Source organism: Antechinus flavipes, chromosome 1, assembly GCF_016432865.1.
Source record: "Antechinus flavipes isolate AdamAnt ecotype Samford, QLD, Australia chromosome 1, AdamAnt_v2, whole genome shotgun sequence".
In the NCBI taxonomy this organism is placed as follows: Eukaryota; Metazoa; Chordata; class Mammalia; order Dasyuromorphia; family Dasyuridae; genus Antechinus; species Antechinus flavipes.
The window spans coordinates 489,188,064-489,200,421 of NC_067398.1; the positions used below are offsets into that span (position 1 = coordinate 489,188,064).

The window sequence follows — 12,358 nt, forward strand, 5'->3', positions numbered from 1 at the left end:
AAAGTGGTGGATGCTAAATAAAGATGGAAACATATACACATATATGTACATATATAAGTATGTGTGTATACATATATATATATATATACACACATATGTGTATATATATTTGGCAAATTGCATGGAAATTGGATTCTTTACCTATGCCTTTTAATGCTTGGGTTTATTCAAGTTTTCTGTTTCTTCTACAAATAAAATGCAAAAACAAACAAAACATTTCCATTCACTTAAAGTTTCAATGAATGCTCTTCCAGTTTACTCAAGTAAATGTTTGATTATATCATTTAATCAAAAACTATAAGAAAAGATTTTTCACATGTATGTATTTCTCACAAACTTTGTGAAGATTTATTTTTCAAGATTAATCATAGGTCCAGTCAGATTTTGTCATTCAATTCAGTAAAGGTGTAATTTAGGTGGTCATCTAGTTTTTTTTTTTAGATAATCTTAGCAAAGATCCAATTAAAAGAATGTTAATAAGCAAGTTATAATATGCAAACCATCTTTCAAATAATTTTTCCATTATTTTCTTTCTTCTTTTACATATTAAACTATTAAACAGTTCCATGGCATCAGCCAAGTCACTGAAATTTATTACTGATAAAAATGGCAGATCACAATGCATATGATGCATTTAAGATTAATTCATTCATTCAGCAAATAATTATTAAGCTTTGACTATTCATAATATATAAGTGACTCCTGACTCCCCTTTTATGTTATCTCTCAACTCTTTCTTTCTGGATTAGTTTGCTCATCCAAAATAAACTAATACTGCCAGATCAGGAGTTCTCAGAGAGGGTAAATAATGATGCAACTCACTTTCTCAGGGATCTAAGAGCAACCCTTCTAAGGAAGACTCACCTACTACTATATACTGAATCCCCTGAGACCTTACTCATGTGATTCCGATTCAATAATTCAAACAAGATGAAAAAATGATAATAACATTTCACTCATAATCCAGGAATATACCTTCCCACTGATGTATGCTGTGGAGGGGCATGTGGATACAAATTAATAGAGTCATAGATAAGAAGTATATATGTAAGTATAGATATTGCATAAGACAACATATCACAGAAGTGATGCTATATTTTCCCCCCTCCGAAACAGGCTACATAATACAAATAAATAGGATTGTTTTTCACTGGATTCTCTGTTAACACTCTGAGGGAATTCTTCCTCCCAAGCAGGAGATGAAAGAGGCAAAAACCTTCTTCCTTTTTTTCAATTCTTGCAATCAACAAAGGCAATCTGCCTTCCTTTAATCAGTTCTTTCTGGTAACAGGTAGCAAGGAAAGCTCTGAGGTCTCTTACAAAACTCAGTCAGAGGTTTTTCTATCAGTTTATGAGCTCTAAGCTGTACACTCAGCTCAGCTACCCTAACAATCCAAAGCAAAAAGTCTTAAATGAGATGACTTACATTTCTCTCATAAAGACAAAGCAAAATCTATATTTCTGCAACCATAACTAGGGAATGTACATTTACCTCATAGTTATTAAGCAATTATAGTCACTGATATTTCTGATTTATTGCATTCAAAGTGCCCATATCACTTATATACAAATTACATGATGTGAAATAGGATTCTTTGGCCATCTTTATCTTAAGCGCCTTTTCTCTAAGTGGTTTGATATTTGTTGTTATTCAGGCATTTCAGTAATATTCAGTTCTTTATGACCCCATTTGAAGTTTTCTTGGCAAAGATACTGGAGTGGTTAACTATTTCCTTCTCCAGTTCATTTTTTAAATGAGGAAATTGAGGCAAGGAGGGTTAGGTGACTTTCCCAAGCTCATATACCTAGTAAGTATCTAAAGCTATATTTGAATTAAGATCTTCCTGACTCCAAGCCCATGACTCTATCCACTGTGTCTGCTGGCTGTCTTACTATGACATAATAGATTTCAGTATTAAGTAGACACTAATGATTTTTTTCAATATTTATCTTACAACTTCCTTATTTCTTTTCCTTTTCAAATTTGAAGGGATCATGCTTTTTACCAAAAATTCTTTACTTGGAATTTAAGAAAATACAAGATTTAGATAAGACACAATACCTTTCCTTTTAGAAGTTACAGTGCAATAAAGGTGAAAAACATCAATAAAGGCTAGTAGGAACACATTCTGACATAATGAAAAAAATAAAAAAACCCAACCTAAAAGACCTGGGTTTACACCTTTTTTATGACAATGCTGATTATATGACCCTGGGTAAGTCAATTAATCTCTCACTGACAATGTGTCTCTGTATAGTTGGGGCATGGATTTCCCTGAAATGGAATTTCTTTAACCAATGAATCATAAAGCTTGATTTACCTACTCTCTACTCCTGAAAAAAAATGCTATAAAAAAATGCTAGCTATAATGCTAGAAATGTAAACATTAACTGCTTAAGAGAGTTGCAAAATAAAATCACAATAGGAATGAGAGGAAAATTTATCACCAACTCCAGAGATTAGGAAGAGCCTTTTGGAGGACATGGCATTTATATGGGTCCTTGAAGCATGTGTAGGAATTCCATGGTTATAAGTCATTGTATTAGTAGAATATAAGCTTCTTGAGAACAGGGACTGTTTTATTTTTCATCTTTGTTTCTTCAACACCTGGCAGTCTCTAGAATGATGAAAGTATTTTTTTTATTTTTAATAACAGCTTTTAATTTTCAAAATACATACAAAGATAGTTTTCAACATTCACCCTTGAAAAACCCTGTGTTGTACTTTTTTATCCCTCCCTTTCTATCCCCCTCCTCTAGGCAGCAAACAATCCAATATATGTTAAATATGTGCAATTTTTCTATACATATTTCTACATTTATCATGCTGCACAAGAAAAATCAAATAAAAAGGGAAAAAAATAAGAAAGAAAAAAAAGCAAGGAAACTATAACAAAAAGATGCAAATACTATGTTATGATCCACATTCGGTGCCCATAGTCTTCTTTTTAGATGAAGATATCTTTCTTCATCACAAATCCATTGGAATTGGCTTGAATCACTTCTTTCTTTAAAAGAGCCAAGTCCATCAGAATTGATCATTACATATTCTTCTTGTTGCTGTCTACAATGCTCTCTTGGTTATACTGACTTCATTTAGCATCAAATTATGTGTCTCTCCAGGCTTTTCTGAAATCATCCTTTTGATCATTTCTTACAGAACAATAATATTCCATTAACATCCATATGTCATAACTTATTCAGTCATTCCCCAACTAGCAGGCATCCACTCAGTTTCCAGTTCTTGGGTTGCTACAAACATTTTTGCACATCTTGATCCCTTTACATCCTTCAAAATCTTTTTTGGATACAGACCCAGTAGAATAGTTGAATCAGTTCACAATTCCACCAGTGTCCCAGTTTTCCCACATCCTCTCCAGCATTCATCATTATCTTTTCCTGTCATCTTAGCCAATCTGGGAGGTAGAGTGGTACCTCAGAGTAGTCTTAGTTTGCACTTCATTAATAAATAGCTATTTAGAGCATTTTTTCATGTGTCTAGAAATGGTTTTTATTTCTTCATCCGAAAACCTGTGACCATTTATCAATTAGAAAATAGCTTGTAGTGTCATAAATTTGGGTCAATTCTCCATATATTTTAGAAATGAAGTCTTTATCAGAATCCTTGAATGTCAATTTTTTCCCCCAATTTTCTGCTTCCCTTCTAATTTTGGCTGCATTGGTTTTGTTTGTACAAAAACTTTTTAACTTAATATAATCAAAATTATCCATTTCATATTTCATAATGTTCTTTAATTCTTCTAGGTTATAAATTTCTTCTTCTCCACAGATCTGAGAGGTAGACTATCTTTTGCTCTCCTAATTTGCTTACATTATCATCCTTTACATCTAAATCATGAACTCATTTTGACTTTGTCTTGGAATAGGGTGTTAGGTGTGGGGGCCTAGTTTCTGCCATACTAATTTCCAATTTTAACAATTTTTGTCAAATAGTGAATTTTTAGCCTAGAAGCTGGAGTCTTTGCATTTATCAGCATTAGATTACTATAGACATCGACAATTTTGTTCTGTAAATCTAGCCTATTCCATTGATTAGCTACTCTATTTCTTAGCCAATACCAAATGGTTTTGATGACCACTGTTTTATAATACAGTTTTAGGTCTGGTACAACTAGGCCACCTTCAATGACATTTTTTTTTCATTAATTCCCTTGAAATTCTCAACCTTTTGTTCTTCCAGATGAATTTTGTTGCTATTTTTCTTGCTCTGTAATTTCTTGCCAGTTTGATTGGTATGGCACTGAATAAGTAGATTAATTTAAATAGTATTGTCATTTTTATTTTATTAGCTCGGCCTACTCATGAGCACTTGATATTCTGGAGAAGAGAATATGAAATAAAAGGCTTTGAACAGCAACACTGGAAAATGGAAGAAAAAGAATTAAATCTATAGTTAAAGAAGGAAAAATGACTTACTATTCTATTGAGCTATTCTATTTCTAGTCTATACTTTTTTTATTCTGCTACTTATAATTAATCTATTACTAAGATTTTATTGTTTCAGGAAGAAAGAACAATGTGAGATAATGCATAAGAACAGACAAATATAGGATATATTTGAATTGTTTTACCTGGAATGTAAAGCAAGGGAATCTAAATAGTAAATGGTAAGGAACAATGATATTGGACCAGAAGGGTAAGGCAACCTTTTTAATGCAAAAGCTTTTTCTAAGAGTCTTGAAGAAAATTACTTTCCATTAGTAAAATTTCTCTTCTTTCAAATTCATCTTTATCAGAGAAACCAAAGTGACTTTCCAAAAAGTATAGGTGTACTGTAATTACATGCTTCTCCCTGATACCCTTTCCTCAATTCAATGATCTCTAATGATCCCCTATCTTCTTTAGGATAAAGTATAAACTCTTCTAAAGTATAAAGTTTTTCAAAATATGACGCCATCTATTTTCCCAAATAGTACAGATTATTTTGATCCTCATTCTCTATGATAGTGAAATTAACTTTCTTGATGTTCCTTACATGTAGCAATCTAACCCCATCTTCTTTCCATTTGTGAAAGCTCTTCCCCATACCTGGGATGCACTCCTTCTCCAACCACACCTCATAGAATTCTTTGCTCTCCTTAAGATTCAATTCACATCTCCACTTCTGCATGGAGAATTTCATAACTACCAACTTCTGATGATTGGTGTGGGTACAAATGATATTTCTGGAAGGAACCTAAAAAGTTTTACTGGCAATGAAGTCTTAAGATAATAATTGTAAAACATTTAAAAACAGAGTACCAAGTACCAAGTAGGTACTTAATAAATGCTCATTCCTTTGCCCTTCTTTTCTTTCTCTTCTGGTTGGACAAGAAAAAAAATGTCTTTTATAACCTTGCTACTGCCTATTGAAGAAATGAAAGACAGAAGAGAAAAAATAATTTGGAAATGTACAAATGACTAAGAAAGTGATGTCTGAGAATGGAACTGGATTTCTAGATTACAAGATGGGGATGACAGATTCCTAGTCAGAGACAGAGTACACCTAAGAAAGAATATAAGAATACATCACGTAAGAAAGAATGCAAGAATATATTTTCTTGGTGTCTTATGAATAAAATAAAAATAAGCTTTAAACAACAACAACAAAAATACAGGATGGGGAAGGTAGAAGGCTGTCTATATTTACTTTCCAAGTTAAATTTATTTTTTTAAGTATCCACAAAGAAGGAAGAAGAACTTCTAAGCTATATAAAAATTTAAAAGAGCAAAATCCAAGAAAAGAGGCAGAAGTAAAGGTCATGATGTGAATCTCCTAAATACAGATGCCCCAGAGTTTAGGCAATATACAAAAGGAACTCTCCACTCAATCAGAGAGGCAAATTAGGTACCTCATAGCTATCACTGGAATATTGTCAGTTAAAAAACCATCACTAGACCAAAGCTCTGTATCTTGATCAAAAGAAATAGGATTGGTTAAAAAAAAAGGGGGGATGGGAAGAGGGGGAGGGCAAGGGTTAACACTGCATTTTAGAAAATAAACTCCTGGGAAAATCCAGAAGCCAGGTCAGGGAACATGAAGGAGACTTTGAGTGCAAAAGTCAATCAGACAACAGATTGTGTCATGAGAATAGACTACAGGCCACATAGTCAGAAAGAATACATAGGTAAGATATCTGGGAAACACCATAAGCTTGGCAAGGAGGCATGATATGGTAAAAAAAAAAAAAAAAAAATCAGCTTTTGTCTAAAGAAACAAAATGGGATAAACAAATAATTCACCAATTAACTCACTTTTTTTTTTTAAAAATGTGCAGAAGCAGCCAGGTAACAAGTGATAATTCATATAAGAGAGTAATGTAAGATCCTTTTATAATAGTGCCAGAAATGCTGAAGATTAAAAAGACCTGAGACCCCTGTCCTAGTTATACAGAGATTTTTTAAATCTCTAACTCCCCAAAGTTTGGGAAATTTTTCTTCCTGAGAATATTTGAATTAAAAGGTTCCTGAAAATAATTCAAAAATCAAAATTTTAAATATTTTTAAAATTATATTCAAAAGTATTTACTATAATATTCAGCACACACTAAAGTGGTTTGCAATTTAATTGGTGGTGGTCATGATCCTGATAACAATGATTACATAAAATTTCACATAAATGGTTATTATCCATTAGGATTTGCTAATGCTATATCTATTTGTATTCACATTAGAAACATATTAATACGAGTTTTATGTAATTAATATTTGATACTACAATTAAAGTAGAACAGACCTTAGATACCATTGACTCCAACCTCATAATTTTATAGATGAAGAAACCGAGAAAAAGAATTGTTGAGTGATTTGTCCTGTGTCACTCAACAAATAAGAATTTAAAATGTACTTTAAACTCATGAGCTACTGATGGCATATGCAGTGACCCTTCCATAGATCATGATTCCTCTCACTTTTAATTAAGTTTTCTTATCTTCTAATGAGATATTTCACTAGTCATATTTGAAACATCATAAATTTAGTTAAATCTCATTTATTCAGCCTCCACAAATTGTGAATTTTTAATCATTCAGATGGCAAGTGAGCTACATTTCACCATAGCACTGTTTGGTAAGGGAAGGGTTGCTTAACAAAATAGAAGTACAATTAAATTTTCAGAAGAATGCTTGAAACTACTTAAGAAAATAAGCATTTTAAAATCATCTCAAAGTGTTTTAGAAGTACATTTACTTAGAAAAATTGCTAATTCTAAATCAAAATTGTAGCCATTATTTGAAACAATTCCCTCAAGAGACTCTATTAGTCTATTTTTTGTAGATTTTTTAAAAGAATTTACTTTTTAATATCATATTAACTTGGTCAAAGTTGGAAATTAGATAGTAATAATTATAAATGAACTAAGGAAGATGCAAATATCATAAAGTGTAAGAACAAGGCTATTTGATTATGTATTATTAAATTTGGTTTTAAAATATTATGACTAGCTAATAAATATGGTATTAATAATATTTTAGGAGGGAAGAGGTAGGGCTTTGCTGGGAAAGCAGGAAGCTGTTAACTTTTGCCTTTCTTTTTCCAATGTTCTTGATATCTTCTTAAGGACTGTGGGAACTTTGAGGCAATTGGTATTTTTGTGTAACCAAGCAAATGTGTAAACCTAACAATTGACTGGAAATATGTTGACTATTCCTAGGCATGATGGTTCTGAGTCTCCCGTTAAAGGAGAAACGATATTTCTCTAAAGCAGCAGCCAGAGCAAAATACAGGAGTAATGTATAACATCAGTGAATGATAGCTATAAAGTTCAGAACCAAAAGAAAAAGATGAATATCAATAGATGTGAGTCACTAAAATGATGTGCAATAATAATAATGGAAAAGAGCTTTAGGGTGGAAGTTCATCAGAGTTGGCAGCAAAAAAAATTAGCAATAGCAAGAACTGGGACCATAATGAGCTACAAGATGAACCAAGAGATAAAAGATAGTTGGCTGTTATGTGATATAACCTTTAGGACTCAGTAAGGAGTTTTCCAATTATACCACATCAGACAGACTTCCCTCAGTACATGAATTTTCTGGGGACTTTCCTTATAAAGAAATACTAAATACAACCATCATCCTGATTTATTTTCTTTGGACATATACTAGTGTCCTAGAGACCTCTAGATGTCTGGTCTTAGAAAAATATGGCAGGACCATGCTTCTTTAATATAACCTGAATTCCTATAACATTTTTGAATATTGTGGTATACTGTTGATTCATACAGGAATCTAAGAAGGATCATGCTCATTTGTGCCTAAAGGTTGAAAATAAGTATTATTTGGCAGAGTCATAATGGCAGATTAGGGACAGCAAGCAGCTGACCTCTCCCAACATTCCCTTCTAAACAACTTTTAAATAACACCTCAAGTCAAATTTTGGAATGTCAGAGTTAACAAAAAAATCAGGGTTAGATATTTATACCCTATGAAAACTTATTAAGTTCACAGAAGAAGTCTATAAGACCAGGAAAAAATCTGGTGGAGGTCTACAGAGCCCATAGTAGCAGTGGTAACAGAGGCAGCAGCAGGAGCTGAGTACTGTACTGGGTATAAGTGGTGCTGATTATTGCCTATATGCATTTCGGGGTCTCAGGTTCAGAGTCCAGAGGAACACTGTTGATCTATCATAAGAAAGCAGAATCCCTAATCACAGTTCTAAAGCAAAAAGAAGCACTAGCACATGTGGCTTCAAGGGATCTTCCTGGATAAAGTGTGAAGACGAGGAAAGCATACCTCTCTCAAAATAACATCATCTTAGTAGCAGCAAAAATTTGTAGATCCCCAGAAGTAGCTCTGAAAACAGCAGCACTAAAAATCCTAAAACTTGATACAGTGCTTTCCTATCACCACATGAACAGAGCCCAACTTTAATATAAAGATCAAAGTTAAGAAATAGGCTGGGAAAATGACTAAACAACATAAAAAAATTTGGTCATTAAAACTTACTGCAGTGGCAGGGAAAACCAAAATATGAAATCAGAAGAAGACAACAATGTGAACGTACCTACCAAAAAAAATCTCAAAGAAAAATGCTAATTAAAGCCAACCCCCCAAAAATTCCTAGAAGCATTAAAAAAAAATATGAGTAATAGAGGAAAAATTGGGGGAAAGAAATGAAAATGATGCAAGAAAATAATGAAAAATAACAGATTTGTGAAAAGAGACATAAAAAATACTGGAAAAAGTTATATCTTAAAAAACAGAATTGATCAGATGATAAAAGAAGCACAAGAATTCACTGAAGAAAAGAATTCCTTAAAAAGCAGAATTAGCCAAATGGGAAAGGAGATGCAAAAACTTAATGAAGAAAATAATTTCTTAAAAGTTAAAATTGGGCAAGTAAAAACTAATGACTCCATGAAAAATAAGAAGAAATAAAAAATAAAGTTAAAAGAAGAAAATATGAAAATGTCAATGAAAAAACAACTAACCTGGAAAATAGATCAAGGTGAGAATTTAACAATTATTGAACTACTTGAAAATCATGACCAAAAAAAGAGATTATCAAGAAATTATCAAGGAAAACTACCTTGAAATTTTAGCTCTATAGGACAAAGTGGAAATTGAAATAATCTACCAATTATTTCTTGAAATATATCTCAAAATGAATATTCCCAATAATACTATAATCCCAAAATTCAGAGTTTCCAGGTCAAAAAGAAAATACTGCTATAGTGAAGTGTTAGAATCTAGCTTGGATGAGGCTCTGAAGGAGCTGCGGTCATCAACTTCAGTGACTCTGATGACACAGTGGTGGCCAAAGAACATCGTTCTCAATGCCATCTTAAAGAGTAAACAGCATTCCTGGCATGAATCAGGCTCCTTTGCTGAGAATGTACCTTGTACATGAGATGAAGGTAGTTGCTAGCCTCCAACAAAAACTCAAAGTGTCAAAGTGGAATTATAGCAAAGGTTTCAAATCTGCCAAGAAGCAGTGGCTGTCATGTTAACTCTGATGAGAACATGTCAGAATATCAAACCAACAGTGTGTGTGATAGCAGTTTCACAGGTCATCAAGGGGAAGATGAATAGAGTGATAGATTCATCGAAGGTTAATGTGTCTCAGGACTTATTGTCTCCAATCTTCTCCCCCAGTTGGGCACCTCATCACTGATCTGAAGTAGAGAATGGATGCAGGACTGGATAAACTTTCAGATTTTACATTCCTTTTGTACTCTCATCCATATCAAAGAAGATTCCAAGCTTGCTTGAATCAGATTACTAGAACTGTTGCCTGATGCTTCAAAAAAGAATGAAGAAGCTTGTTGGAAAGGAGACCAGAGAGAGGTTAGACTACATAATTAGTGACAGAAAATAACAAAGCATTGACTTCTTATTTTTCCCACATTCCCGTCTGTTCACATGAGTTCAACCCCTTTTTCCCCATCTAATCTTTAGATATTCTTGTGATGCTTCCCACTGAAGATGCTTACCAGCATTCTCCTCTGCCAGACAGACAGGTACACTTGGGACCATCAAGTTCAAGGGACATGAAGAGAAAACAGAAATCTATGACCACAATATTTCTCTCCAGCCCAATTACACCTTTACTTGTTCATGTGAGTAGAGTAAACGAAATCCCACCATCATCTCAGGCTCAGAAACCACCAAATTCTGAGTGCTTGGTCTATACTTATAGTGCAGAGAAAAACCGCTGGGTTAACTCCAGTTAGTTTTTTTTAAGCTTCAGGAAGAAGCCCTTTTCTAGGAATTAATACATATACATTTAATATAGTTACTATTTCATTGTTTACTACCCTTTATCAAGAGATAATTTCCCTCTTTACCTCTTTTATTAAAATCTATTTTTACTTTTGCTTTATCTGATATCAGAATTACTATCCTTGCTTTTTTTTTTACTTCCATTGAAGCATAAAAAATTCTGTTCCAGACTTTTACCTTTACACTATTTGTGTCTCTCTGTGTCAAATGTGTTTCTTGTAAACAACATATTGTTTGATTGTGTTTTTAATCCACTCTGCTATTTGCTTTCACTTTATGCTTCCCATTCACATTCACAGTTATGATTACCAGCTCCATTTTTCTCTCCATGCTATTTTCTTCCCTGTATATAATTTTGTTCTCTCTTTCCATACTGTCCCTTCTTAGTAGTATTTTGTTTTTAACCCACTCCATCCTCTACCTGCCCTACCTTCTATCACCCCTTCTCTTACTTCTATCTCCTAGTGTTTTGCCCTTCCTACAATCCAGCCCCTCCCTTTTCTTTCTCTTTTCTCCTACTTCTTTATACGGTAAGATACATTTCTATGCCCAACTGAATAATTAAGTTATTCCCTCTTTGAGCCAAAACCAATATCTTATTTGACAGTGCCTATTTCATCATCTTCAACAAATTGACCACAGCACCTTGATCTATTAGAAATCACCTCAGTTCCTCATCTATAAAATTATCTTGAAAAGGAAAGAGAAATTACTCTAGTTTATTTGCCAGGAAAATTCCAAATGGATTATAAAGAGTCAGATATGACAGAAACAAATAAACAGTAACAACAAATTTTCCAGTGAATTTTTATACAGTTTTTCCACTTGACTAATTCTGTTTTTAAGGGAAAAGTATGTTTTGTGCCTTTTTTTTTAGCATTTAGTCTATTCTATTTTTTAAGATGTTATTTTCTTCATTATTTTTGTGCCTTCTTTACCAAGCCATTGATCCTTTTTAAAAATGATTTCATTGCATCACTCTCACTTCTTTTCCCAACTTTTCCCTACCTCTCTTATTTAATTTTTCAAATCTTTTTTTGAGCTCTTCCAAGAATTCTTTTGGACCAATTCAAGACCAATTTAAATGTTTCTTTGATGTATTGCATGTAGTAGTATTCACTTTATTGTCTTCTGTTTTGAGCTTCCTGTCACCATAATAACTTTCAAAGATGAGATTCTTTTGTTGTTGTTTGCTTATTTTTCCAGGCTATTTCTTGACCTTTAACTTGAAGTTAAAGTTAGGTTTTGCTCCCAGGGAGGAGGAGATACTTTCCAATCTTCAAATTTGTTGTGCAGTTGTTTTAAGAGTTAGTTCTGGGAATATGTAGGTTTTTCCATTCTTCCAAAGTGATATGACCTAAGGAGAAATATGTTTACTGCTCTCCTGGATTGTACTCTGGTCTGTGAGCAACCATAAGCACTATTTTTCACCTTAGAATTTTGACCAGGGTCTCCCTGCAAGCTGCAGCTCTGATGCATTTATGGTCCTCCTTATTCTGGGACTGTGACTCTGGAATGGGGCCTGGATCCTCATATGAGTAATACAACAGAGTTTCTGCACCTAATGCTAGCCAAAGGACCACTGAAATCTTCTGACAAATTACTAATCCCCCTTACTTTCTGTGATCTGAGAACTC

General features: G+C 33.3%; 1 pseudogene; it reads left to right on the forward strand.

Moving 5' to 3' along the window:
- Positions 1–9,603: 9,603 nt before the first annotated feature.
- LOC127546885 (G patch domain-containing protein 2-like) lies at positions 9,604–10,672 on the forward strand (annotated as a pseudogene).
- Positions 10,673–12,358: the final 1,686 nt, after the last annotated feature.